Source organism: Diospyros lotus, chromosome 11 (assembly GCF_014633365.1).
Source record: "Diospyros lotus cultivar Yz01 chromosome 11, ASM1463336v1, whole genome shotgun sequence".
NCBI classification, from domain to species: domain Eukaryota; kingdom Viridiplantae; phylum Streptophyta; class Magnoliopsida; order Ericales; family Ebenaceae; genus Diospyros; species Diospyros lotus.
This window is the reverse complement of record NC_068348.1, coordinates 21,228,445-21,239,862: the sequence shown is the minus strand read 5'-3', so window position 1 is coordinate 21,239,862 and position 11,418 is coordinate 21,228,445.

Here is an 11,418-nt window from a genome sequence, read left to right as displayed (position 1 = left end):
TCCTGATCCCATAGTGAATGCATAGCCAGAAGTGCTTCTCATGTCCATCTGTTAATCCTGCCCAATCATTGTCTGTATAGCCAACTAATTTTGCATCATTAATGGGTCGATCAAGGTAGTTAAAATCTAGATTTTAAGTGGGATCGAAAAAGAGTCCATAAAATCGGATCGTAAAATCGTAAAATTTTAAAGATAATTAAAAATACCTTTTAATTTTTGTAAATATATGTTTATAATAACATAATTTTATAGAAAATAAATTAATATCATTTAATAACCTGATTATTCCTTATTATAGCTCAAAAGATTATGTTTCTAAAATATAGCTCAGAAATTAATAGGTTGGTATAGGCAATTTAAAGATAAAATATAATTTAAAATTCTTTAGAAGATGCTTCCAACATCTTCCATCAGATTTAACTTACATTAAATCAAGTGAAATTTCGATTTGGGGTTGGGTGGTCCATTAATTAATTACTTGTTTGTCTTGATTTGCTTATGCAATCAATATTAAATCAAGTAAATCAAATAAAAATTACAATTTTAATCAAGTAAATTAGAACTTATACAATCAATATTAGATGCTATGTGATGTGACATTGGAACTTATGCAATCAATGTTAAATCAAGTTCTAATTTAGAGGCAAAATATAACAATTTATTACATAAGTTCCAATGTCAAATGCTATGTGACATTTAGATGTTGAAAGTATCCTCTAAATTTCAACTTAAATCAACGAAGGTCTTTGAATCATAAAATCGTTTGGGGGGTATCTGAAGCGTAAAATCGTATACGTAGAATCAAGATTTTGTAGAATTTTACCTCAAATTGGATTTTACATGAGATTTGAATCGTTTGGAGATCTTTGAAGAGTAAAATAAAAAAATCATTTGCGTAAAATTGAAATTTTAACAACAACGATCCCACTAGTTGTTCATGAGGGTTTGGAAGAACGGTACCAGTTGTCACTCACATTTGTGAAGATTTTGTCTAGCACAGGAAATCAACGAAGGGTTCTAAAGTGGCTAACTTTGTGTGGACAAACTAGGTCCTTTACAGCTTCAAAAGAAAATGGTCTTCATGTAGGAGCAGTTTCTATACCAACTCGGTTTCTTCCACCTAGGTATGCATTCAGTTTATTACATATGATGTAATGTTGTGTTGCTTAAACATGCAAATTTCATATGATTTGTGTTGTTTTCCACTGCTTTTTCATGTGATGGAAATTTTTAAAATTTACTCACACATCCATTTGGCAATTCCAACATAAAGAAGTTTCAAAAAACACCAACATAACTTAATGATGAAATGTGTGTGTAAGAGTTTTGAGATGCACCAATACCATATGGCGATGAAGCACTAACCAATACTATATTTAAAATCAACACCAATTATAAGAATTGAGGCACATACATCAGTTAATAACCATAAGCTTTGAAATTTATCTTTAGGGTGTGTTTGATTGCACACTTTTTCCATGAAAAATGGCCAATTTCTACCCAAATTCTAGAAATTTATCTTTGATTGAACTATTATAATGAAACTAGAACAAACTCACTAATAAGAGAGAAATGATTCGCTTTATTAAAACAATGCAAGGATGTGAAAGGATTGATAAAAATCACTCCAAATCGTGATAGTATCATTTGAGGTTATTTGAAGCCCATACATACGACAAACATTCTCCTCCTTACCTTTGAAACTTATAAATCCTTGGTCGAACCATTTGAATTATTTGAAATGGACCTTTCCATTTTGCCCCCAACTTGCCTTTTTCTTCTGGTTGTGACAAGACTCCGATCTTCCTTAAGGACCAAATCACCTTGCATAAATTCTCCCTTCTGTTCTTGTTATAACATTGGGGCATTCTCTAATGATAGGCCATCTAAGCAAATACTTGTAATTTCTCCAACTTCACCATTAAATCCAAATTTATCTATTAATCCCAAATTTTACTTGAAGCAATACTTCAATTCCAAAGACTAGCCTGAATGGCATCTCATCGTTGGGTGTTGGGACAATGGTTTGGTAACCCTAGAGGACACTTGGGAATTCATACACCCATAATTTTTTTGTATTATCTAATTGAGCCTTCTAACTTTATATAAAATCCTAGTAGTTACCCCCACATGACCATTAGCTTAAGGATGTCCAATAGTGGTGAAATGCAAATTTATCTTAAACCCTTCATAGAGAGTTCGAAATACTTAACTATCGAATTGTATCCCATTGTTAGCCATGATGGTTTTTGGCAACCCAAATCTACATATGATTGAGTTCCACAATATCATTTCGGCCTATTCGGATATGATTTAGGCTCAAGATTCCACTTCCACCCATTTTGTAAAACAATCAATCACAACAATCAAGAATTGACATTAGCCCACAACCTTCATAAAAAGCCCAAGCAAATCAATGCCCCATTGAACAAAAGGATAGGAAACCTTGACATGAAGCATCTCTTTAGCAAGCATATGACTCCAATTATCATGCCTCTCTAATAGGCATCACAATTTTTCACCAACTCCGCAACATCACACTACATTGTAGGTGAATAATAGCACTCCCTTAAAATTTTAAATATTAAAGGTCTTGGTCCCAAATGATTCACCCAAGCAACTTCATGTACTTCTCTCAAGGAATATTCTGCTTTAGATGGGGATAAACGTTGAAGTAAAGGAAACTCATCACACACTTATACAACACATTCTCCTTTAGCACAAAATGTGTGCCCGATCTCTATAGCTTCTTTGCTTTGTTCTGATCATCCAACAACTCCTTATTTAGTTAATATTGGTAGGTAAGGGTCATTCAATTATGTTCCTCTTGAAATATCACATACACATTCTTTTCTTCGTAGCTTGGCCTCTTTAAAACTTATTTCATTACATCATATTATTAACATCCCTAGCCACCCCCTATTGACATCATTCTAGATAACTCATCTGCTAATTGACTATCTTTTAGAGGAACTAAAGTAATTTACAAATCCTAAAACTAGGATGCAAGCTTTATGCCTTTTTCCCTATACCAGGTCATCCTAGTCTTCTTCTTCACCTCAAAATTCTTATGCCTAATTTACTACCAGTTGTGAATCACTGTTTGCTTTGATCTCTTCATCATTTAACTCCCTAGCCAATTGCAGTCCCACAATTGAGGCTTCATACTCTGCCTCATTGTTTGTAGCTTCAAACTCAAGTTTTATCACATATTTTAACTTTACATTGTCTGGAGTGATCAACACAATTTCAGCTCCTAAACCTCGATTGCTTGGAGATCCATCAACATATAATTCCCAAAAGGAAACATCTTTTTCCTTACTTTGCTTTTCCAAATCTAATGTTGTCATCTCTTATATAAAATCCACTAAGATCAATGCTTTTAGGCTAGACAAGGCTTGAATTCAATGTCAAACTCACTGTGCTCTATAGACTAATTGAACATTCTTCCTGCTAAATCAGGATTTTTGTAATATTTTATTTTAAAGGAGGATTGATCATCACAACGACAAAGTGAGCTTTAAAATAATGTCTTAGCTTCCTAACTAAGATAATTAATGTTAACGTCAATTATTCAATTATGGTATACCTATTTCTTGCACCTTTAGAGGTTTGATTTACATAATAAATTAACCTCTGTTTGTTTCCTTCTTCCTTGATAATTACTAAACTGACTGCATAAGAACTTACTATTAGGTGCAACATCAACACATCGCCCATTTTTGGCTTAGTCAATAGATGTGGAGAAGTAAGATATCACTATAACTCAATGAAAGCTTTCTCTCATTCCTCATCCCATTAAAAATTCTTCGAATTCTTTATAATCTTAAAGAATGGGAAGCACCTATCATTAAACCTTTTTATAAATCTGCTGAGGGTAGTGATTTTTCCTATTAATTTCTGAACCTCATGTGTACTCTTTAAAGACTTCATTGTAAGTTTAGCTTTTATCTTCTCCAAATTAGCTTCAATTCTGTTGTGGGTCACCATATAACCTAAGAATTTTTCAGACCTTACTCCAAAAGTGCACTTTTTAAGATTCATATCCTATACTTTCACAACGTATTAAATGATTCTTCTAAATCCACAATATGATCTTCGACTTCTTTACTTCACGTTAGTAAATCATCAACATACACCTATATTTCTTCTAATTTGAGTTTTAAACATTTTATTTACAAACCTTTGATACGTAGTTCCCGCATTTTTTAATCCAAAAGACATCACTCGATAGCAATACAAACCTCAGTTAATGATAAAGCAGTATACTCCTCGTCCTCCTTTGCCATCCAAATTTGATTATAGCTAGAATATGCATCCATGAAACTCATTAAGCCATTTTCGGATGTTGTATCCCCCAATTGATCTATCTTTTAGCAAAGGAAAATGATCTTTTAAGCAAATTTTATTTAAATTTATGAAATCCACACACATCCTCCAGTCTTGTCTTCTTTACCATAACAACATTTGATATCCATACTGGTGGCCATGCTTCCTTTATGAATCCAAATTTCAGAAGTTTGTCCACTTTGCATGCCATGGCCTTTTATTTATCCACTGAAAAGTTTCAACTCTTTTGAGCTACAAGACAATTTCCTATCAATCCCCAACTAATGTTGAAAATCTTCGATCCAATAGACATATCTAATGGTTTCTAAGCAAAAATATCTCAGGATTCCTTTAGGAGTTTGATTATATCCACACAAGTTTCATTGGCCAAAAGGTTCCAATTTTCATAATTTTTTTTTTTTTTTCAAATCGTCATTGCATAATGCAATTGACTGAACTTTCCCAAATTGGGGTAGGTGAAATTTGTGAATACTCTTTTTTTCATTTCCATAACTAACATGACATCATTATGCTTCGTACCATCTACATAGTATTTTCGGGTCGCTTATAATTTCCAATTATCTTGCCCACACCTCTTTTTAGTTAAAATTTCACTTTCAAATGCAAATTTGACATCACATCTCCTAATTCATTCAAGATAAGTCTTTCAATTATGACATTATTAGAGCTATGAGAAGAGACCATTCCAAATTCTACCATTAAGGTTTGTTATCTCGGTTGTACCCCAAAATTTATAAGCAATGCAATTACCCTCTCAAGAACAATTGTTTAGCTATTAAATCCTATCGAGGGATTCGATGGCGACAACCTACTTCTAGAGCCGGCCTTGGGCTAGGGCTATAGCCCGGGGCCCACAACTGAGGGGGGTTAAAAAAAAAATTTAAGCCTATGTATATATGTGTATAAAAAATTAAAAAAAAATTAACAAAAGAAGTTGTCGCCTGTACCCTGTCAAAAGAAGATTTCATTACTATTTTTATTTTATAGGTTCATGTGATGATTGTTTTTGCTTTAATTAATTATAGAGGATGAAAGGAAGATTGATCAAATCAAGAAATGCTTACGGAGATTCGAGAGGAAGCATGTAAACTCAAATATGTAATTTTTATTTTTTAATGAAATGTTTACAATGCGGGGTACTCTTTTTCCTTCATTTGAGATTTTGTCCCATTGGGTTTTCCCCAAACAAGATTTTAATAAGGCCTCAAAATATTTTTCCTTATCTTTTGTAAATTCCTATAATTTTAATAAAATTAATTAGTTGATAATTTTTATTTTTTTTATTTAATTTGTATAAAGGGACACACTTGAGAAAATTTGTCTTTGGCCTTAGAAAACTCAGGACCGGCTCTACCTACTTCTTTCCACTTTAAGCTAATCAAAAGCATATACAAATATGATATTTGTCAAGCTTTCAATATCAATCAAGGTTCTCTTGATTTTGAATTTGGCAATGATAATGGTAGCAACAATTGCATTTGTATGCGGTAGTTATGTACCCTTTAAACCTTGATTAGAGAATGAAATAATCGAAATAGACTCCGAACGAGGTTTCTTTGTTGAAATTTGATAAACCTCTCCTCATGTTATATATATAGTTATGCTTATTCGGGTGTTTAGCCTGAATCAACTAAAATCAAATTGATCATTCCTCCTAAACCTTGTTGATTTGGTTTACCCATTGTGAAAGAAGATGAAGCTTCATTTGTTTCTATTTTCTTGCATCACAATCATCCGTTATTGATTAGAATTATAGGCTTGTTATCTGATCTTTGACAACCCTTCTAATGTTTATTTTCTTATGGATATCATCTATCATCATGTTCCTACTCCATCACTTGATCAATTTTCCTTTTTAAATCTTTGTAGTCTTCCATGATATGACTTGTTCTTTTATTAAATTTACAATAAGGTTGTGGTCTCAATGGCCACTTTTTCCATTCTCTCATCTCTTCAATTACTTGAGCCTTACTTCATAAATCGCTTGTCTTCCTTTGATTATAGAATTTTTTGACCAATTCAAATTTTTGAAAATTAGGTGTCTTCTAACAACATTCTTTTTCTCATATTTAGATGAATGAACCTATATCTTTATAGCTTTCTTCTTCACTAATTGATCCTCCAAATCTATATATCATTGTATTTTGGAGTGCAATTCTAGAAGGCTTTTACAAGCTTTTTTTTTTTTTTTTTTAAAAGATCAGAGGAAAGACTTAAAACCAAAATTCCATGGAAAACTCCAAGAAGTACCCCTAAGGTTTAGGGTAATTGCAAAAATTACATTTGAAAATTAAAAAAATACAAAGAGTACCCTTGAGGTTTAACGTTATGTTACAATTTCCTATTACCATTAGTTAACCACCATTATATATTATAAAATTACTAAAATACCCTTATCTTTAAATCCATTGTCATTTTTCTCATTCATTCATTCATTCTTTCTTTTCTCAAATCCCCCATTTGTTTCTTTTTCTCTACCTGTGATAAACGGAAAATGATGAATAACGAAAGTAATTGTGGTTGTTCATTTTCTCTCTTTTGTTTCTCTATCTCATTCTCGATCCATAGAGATGAAGGCTAATCATAATAGAAATAGTGGTGGTAGTGGGGGCATTTGGTCATGGAGGTAATGATGGAGGTTGTTCATGGCGACACAACGACTTTAGGCATTTGCGCTCTCTCTCTCCCCCTTTAATTTATTATTTTTCTTCTTTTTTTCTCCATCTTTCTTTTTTCTAAAAACCTAAATCTCCAAATCTGGTTCAAGTCTCTTTCTCTCTAAGTTCTTTTTTTTCTTCTTCTTTTCTCTTTTTTCGAGCCCAGATCACTCACTCACTCTCTCTCTAATTTATTATTATTATAATCATTATTACCATTATCTCTCTCTTTGATCAAATCTAGATTTGTGTTTGAGATAAACATCCTAAACCCAAATAAAGTGTTTCACACTCACTCTTTCTCCCTCTCTCTCTTTCTTTGGTTTCTTTATTATTATTATTTTTTTTTTCTTCTCATTTTCTCTCCCTTCTTTTCAAATCTAGATCTAGGTTCAAGATGATGCCTTGCAATGAACCCAGATCTAGGTTCATTCCCATATGGGTATATCATTGACACTTGCATGAAAGTTAGTTCAAGCACGGGTTATTTTTTATTTTTTTATTTTTTCAATATGAGGAGAAATAAGATAGAATTAAGGGTAAATTGTTCATTTGATCCTTTTATTTAATAATAGGAGTGTTTATTGTTATTTCTCAAATGTTAAGACTTGAGATGTTTCTTGCAATTTTTGCCAAAACCTCAAGAGTGTTCTTTGTAATTTACCCGAATTCCACCCATCAAAACAGCTATAGCTACCTTCTCATCCACATTGCCAGCTTCTATATATTGTGGCCTTCTAGAATGTCTCAACATAGCAATATTGTAATGACCCACTTTTTTTCTTGCTTAATATGAAACAAGATCTATTCATCCTCAAGTAACTCCCTAACCTTATCATAAACTTCTCCACTAGTTGCTTAAAGCTTGATATATATATATACTTCCTGGTTAATTCCAAATTATTAAACTAGCTAGTCCTTAGTGTTTTTCCTCAAAGTTTGAGGAAATCCCTAGCATAGAAGCTTGTCCCTCCATAGCCTTCACAGCCTATCCAATCGTTCTTCATTAACAACACTATCCATTTTTTCCTCTCAATAAGATGGATCTTTTTGTTGATGTCAAAGTTCTCTATTAGCATAATCTTTCTAGTGGCAATAACGTCTTTTTTCAATCATAGTCGTCTCTAAATTTACTTCTATGTCAATAGCATAGCGTCCTCTCACTCTTCTTCACGTTATTCAACTAATTTAGATTCCTCTATCAAGATCTCTTCGTTTGCATGGTCTCTATCTTAGTAACACGCTAAAGATTATTTTCTTGATCTAATTTTTTTCGTTTTGTTTTTCTCATTGTAGTCTCTTAAATCAACGAACAATTCATCTTGCATTTTCCTTGTGGATCTTAGAGCTTTCGTGTATTTTCAAGACTTTTTCTAACAACACATCTAATTCCTCATTTGCCTCGTCTCTCCAATTCCCTCTTTTTTCAATTTGTTTGTCATTCTCACAATTTTACATGATAGCATCTAGCAAGCTCATTTTCCACACCTTTTCTTTAGACCTCACCTTCTCCCTTACACAACCTTATAAAAGATTGTACACGAATTTCGAGAGTCCCATGGTGAGCATCAATCGATGAGGTGTAGAATTCTGAGTCTACCCAAAGAAAAGAAAAAAAAAAATCTCACTTTAAGAGTTTCTCCCTATTTATAGACAAGCAAGTCAATGATCTTTCTTTTTGACCAGAGAGTTCCTAATCTTTGTCTAATTTCATCACTACTCCCTTCCACTTTTTCACCAGTTATTTCGATATTATTTTCTTCTCCCCTCCCTTACATCTAGGGCCGGCTTAAGGTATAGGCCAATGAGACCTATGCCTAAAGCCCCTAAAAAAGTAATTAAAAATATTTAACTATTAGGGCCCCTATGCCAAGCTCAACAGTAAAAATTTTAAATATTTTAACATTAAAAATATTTTTTATCCAAAAGGGTGTCCCAATAAATTTCTAATAATAAATATTTTAGTATTAAAGGGGGCTTAATAAAAATTTTATATTTTTTATTATTTTTTAAAAGAATTCCAAATTTTAAATAGCCTAAGACCCCAACTCCCATGCCTGACCCTACTTGCATCAGACTGTTTGTCCAATATGGCTTGGATTTTGGATTAGATTCTATTTTTTAAGGCTAATTGATATCCTTGTTAGACCAAACTTGTATAAATAATATTAATTGATTAAAATGTTTCTGTGCCTTTTGTTTTACTTCTTAGTTTTTTTTTTTTTTTCAAAATTTAGGTTAAAATAAATTTTATAAATCTTAATATTTGAGTGCAACACAAAATTTGAATTAGGACATTGACAAGTTATCTGAAAGAGTTGGGAGAAATGGGAGTCTTAACCAATTGAAATGACAATTTCAGTCTTGTGCTGGCATTATTATTATTATTATTATTATTATTATTATTATTATTATTTGGACTACACAAATTTAGGTCTAATTATATAAATTTTTTAATGGAAACCTAACTGTACCCATTAAGCCTAAAATGAATTGGGGAATTCGAACCGATAAGGATATGGATATATCCATATTGATGAGAAAGGAGGAGATCCATCCAAGCTTTAGAATAATTTATTATGTGGATGACAAGCGACAATCAATATAGAGAGATGGGCATCAATCTCCCCCGAGCTCACATCTATTTGTCTCCTCCCCACGTCCCTTTGGATGTCCGTTCAATCCAACTAAATTATTTTTATCAAATTTATACACATCATTAAATAATAATTATTTTAAATTAATAATAAAAAATTTATAATTATTCTTTTAAATTTCATTTTATAATTAATAGTAAAAAATTTATCTCACTTCCAAGACATAGGTCGAGCGATTAGATGAATAATACATCGATGTCAATTCGATGGGTTACGAGTTCTATTATCATCATGCCCAAGGGTCAAAGGCCTAATTTATAATTTACTTCTCCTGATGTAATCGATGGCATAAGTAACAGAGATCACACAAAGACTATCATTTCAAAACAAAACAAAAAAACTTATCTCTTCTAGATAAAAAAAACTCTTCTATTCTATCTGAAAATATTTTAACTTTAAAAATCTTATCTTTTCATCTAGAATGGATGAGTTTTTTTTTTTCTTAATTATAAAATGAATTTTAAAAGGAGGATGTTAAGTTTTTTATTGTTAATTTAAAATGATTATTATTTAATAATATATAAAAATTTAATAAAATAATTTATTTTTATTAATAAGACAATCAAAGGGACAGCTGATCCAGCCCCCAACACAAAGAATATTGGTCAAATCATGAAGGCATAAAAGATATATGGCTTTTTAGAAAATGTATTGGGACAGTGCCAACAAGACAAATCTGGTTTTCATTAAATGTATTTTGTATTTATCCGATATATTTTCATGTACATTGCACCTCGACATTTCTTTTAGCTCTGAGCCTCGTATTCATTGGATTGGATTGGATTGGGCATTTTATTAACCAAAACATCTACAATTTAGAATAAATTATAAGCCTTACCACTTCTTCACATCTATAGGCACTCATGGTATTTTTTTTTGGCAAAAGAGATCAAAATGCCTCTCAATTTTGGATAACAAGTCATTTGGTCTCCCTCTAACTTTAAGTTAAATCTATTGTGCCCTTCAACTTTTAATTTCGAACCAATTGTACCTCTCAACTTCTAATTTTGTAACAATCACACATCTAGGGATAAGTATAGTGCATGAGTTACACGTGTAACTTGATGTAAGCCCCACATTGACCAGACTAATGAAAAGATGTCACGTGTCTCAATGCTGCAAGAGACGAGACAGGGTTGATGACGGATGATACGGCGGAGATTGGAGCTGACGACCCTAACTCTGGCATTCATTGTCGATTCACAACTCCATTTGCTCGATGTTACCGTCAATTCACAAACACAAATTGGGCTGAGCCATCGTCAATTCACAAACACAAATCAACATTTCCGTGCTCGATGCCACAATTTCCGTGCAACACGAATCATTGCTACGGATAAGAAAGATGAAGACAGTGGAGCGGAAGAGGAAGACAATACTCGGCGTCGTTGATTCACAACTTCATTTATTCAGTGCCACCATTAATTCACAAACACAAACTAGGTTGGGTCGCCATCAATTCAAGAACACAAATCGACGTTTTCGTGCTTGATGCCACCGTTTTCATGCAACACAAATTATGGCTACTGAAGAGGAATGTGAAGATAGCGAATGAGAAAGGCAGTACTTAATGCCATCGATTCACAACTCCGTTTGCTCAGTCTCGTTGTCGATTCACAAACATAAATCGGGCTAAATTGTTGTCGATTCACAAACATGAATCGATGTTTCTGTGCTTGGTGCCATCGTTTCCGTGCACCAAGCACAGAAACTCTAATTGTTTTGTGTCATCATCAATTCAACATCAAAGAATG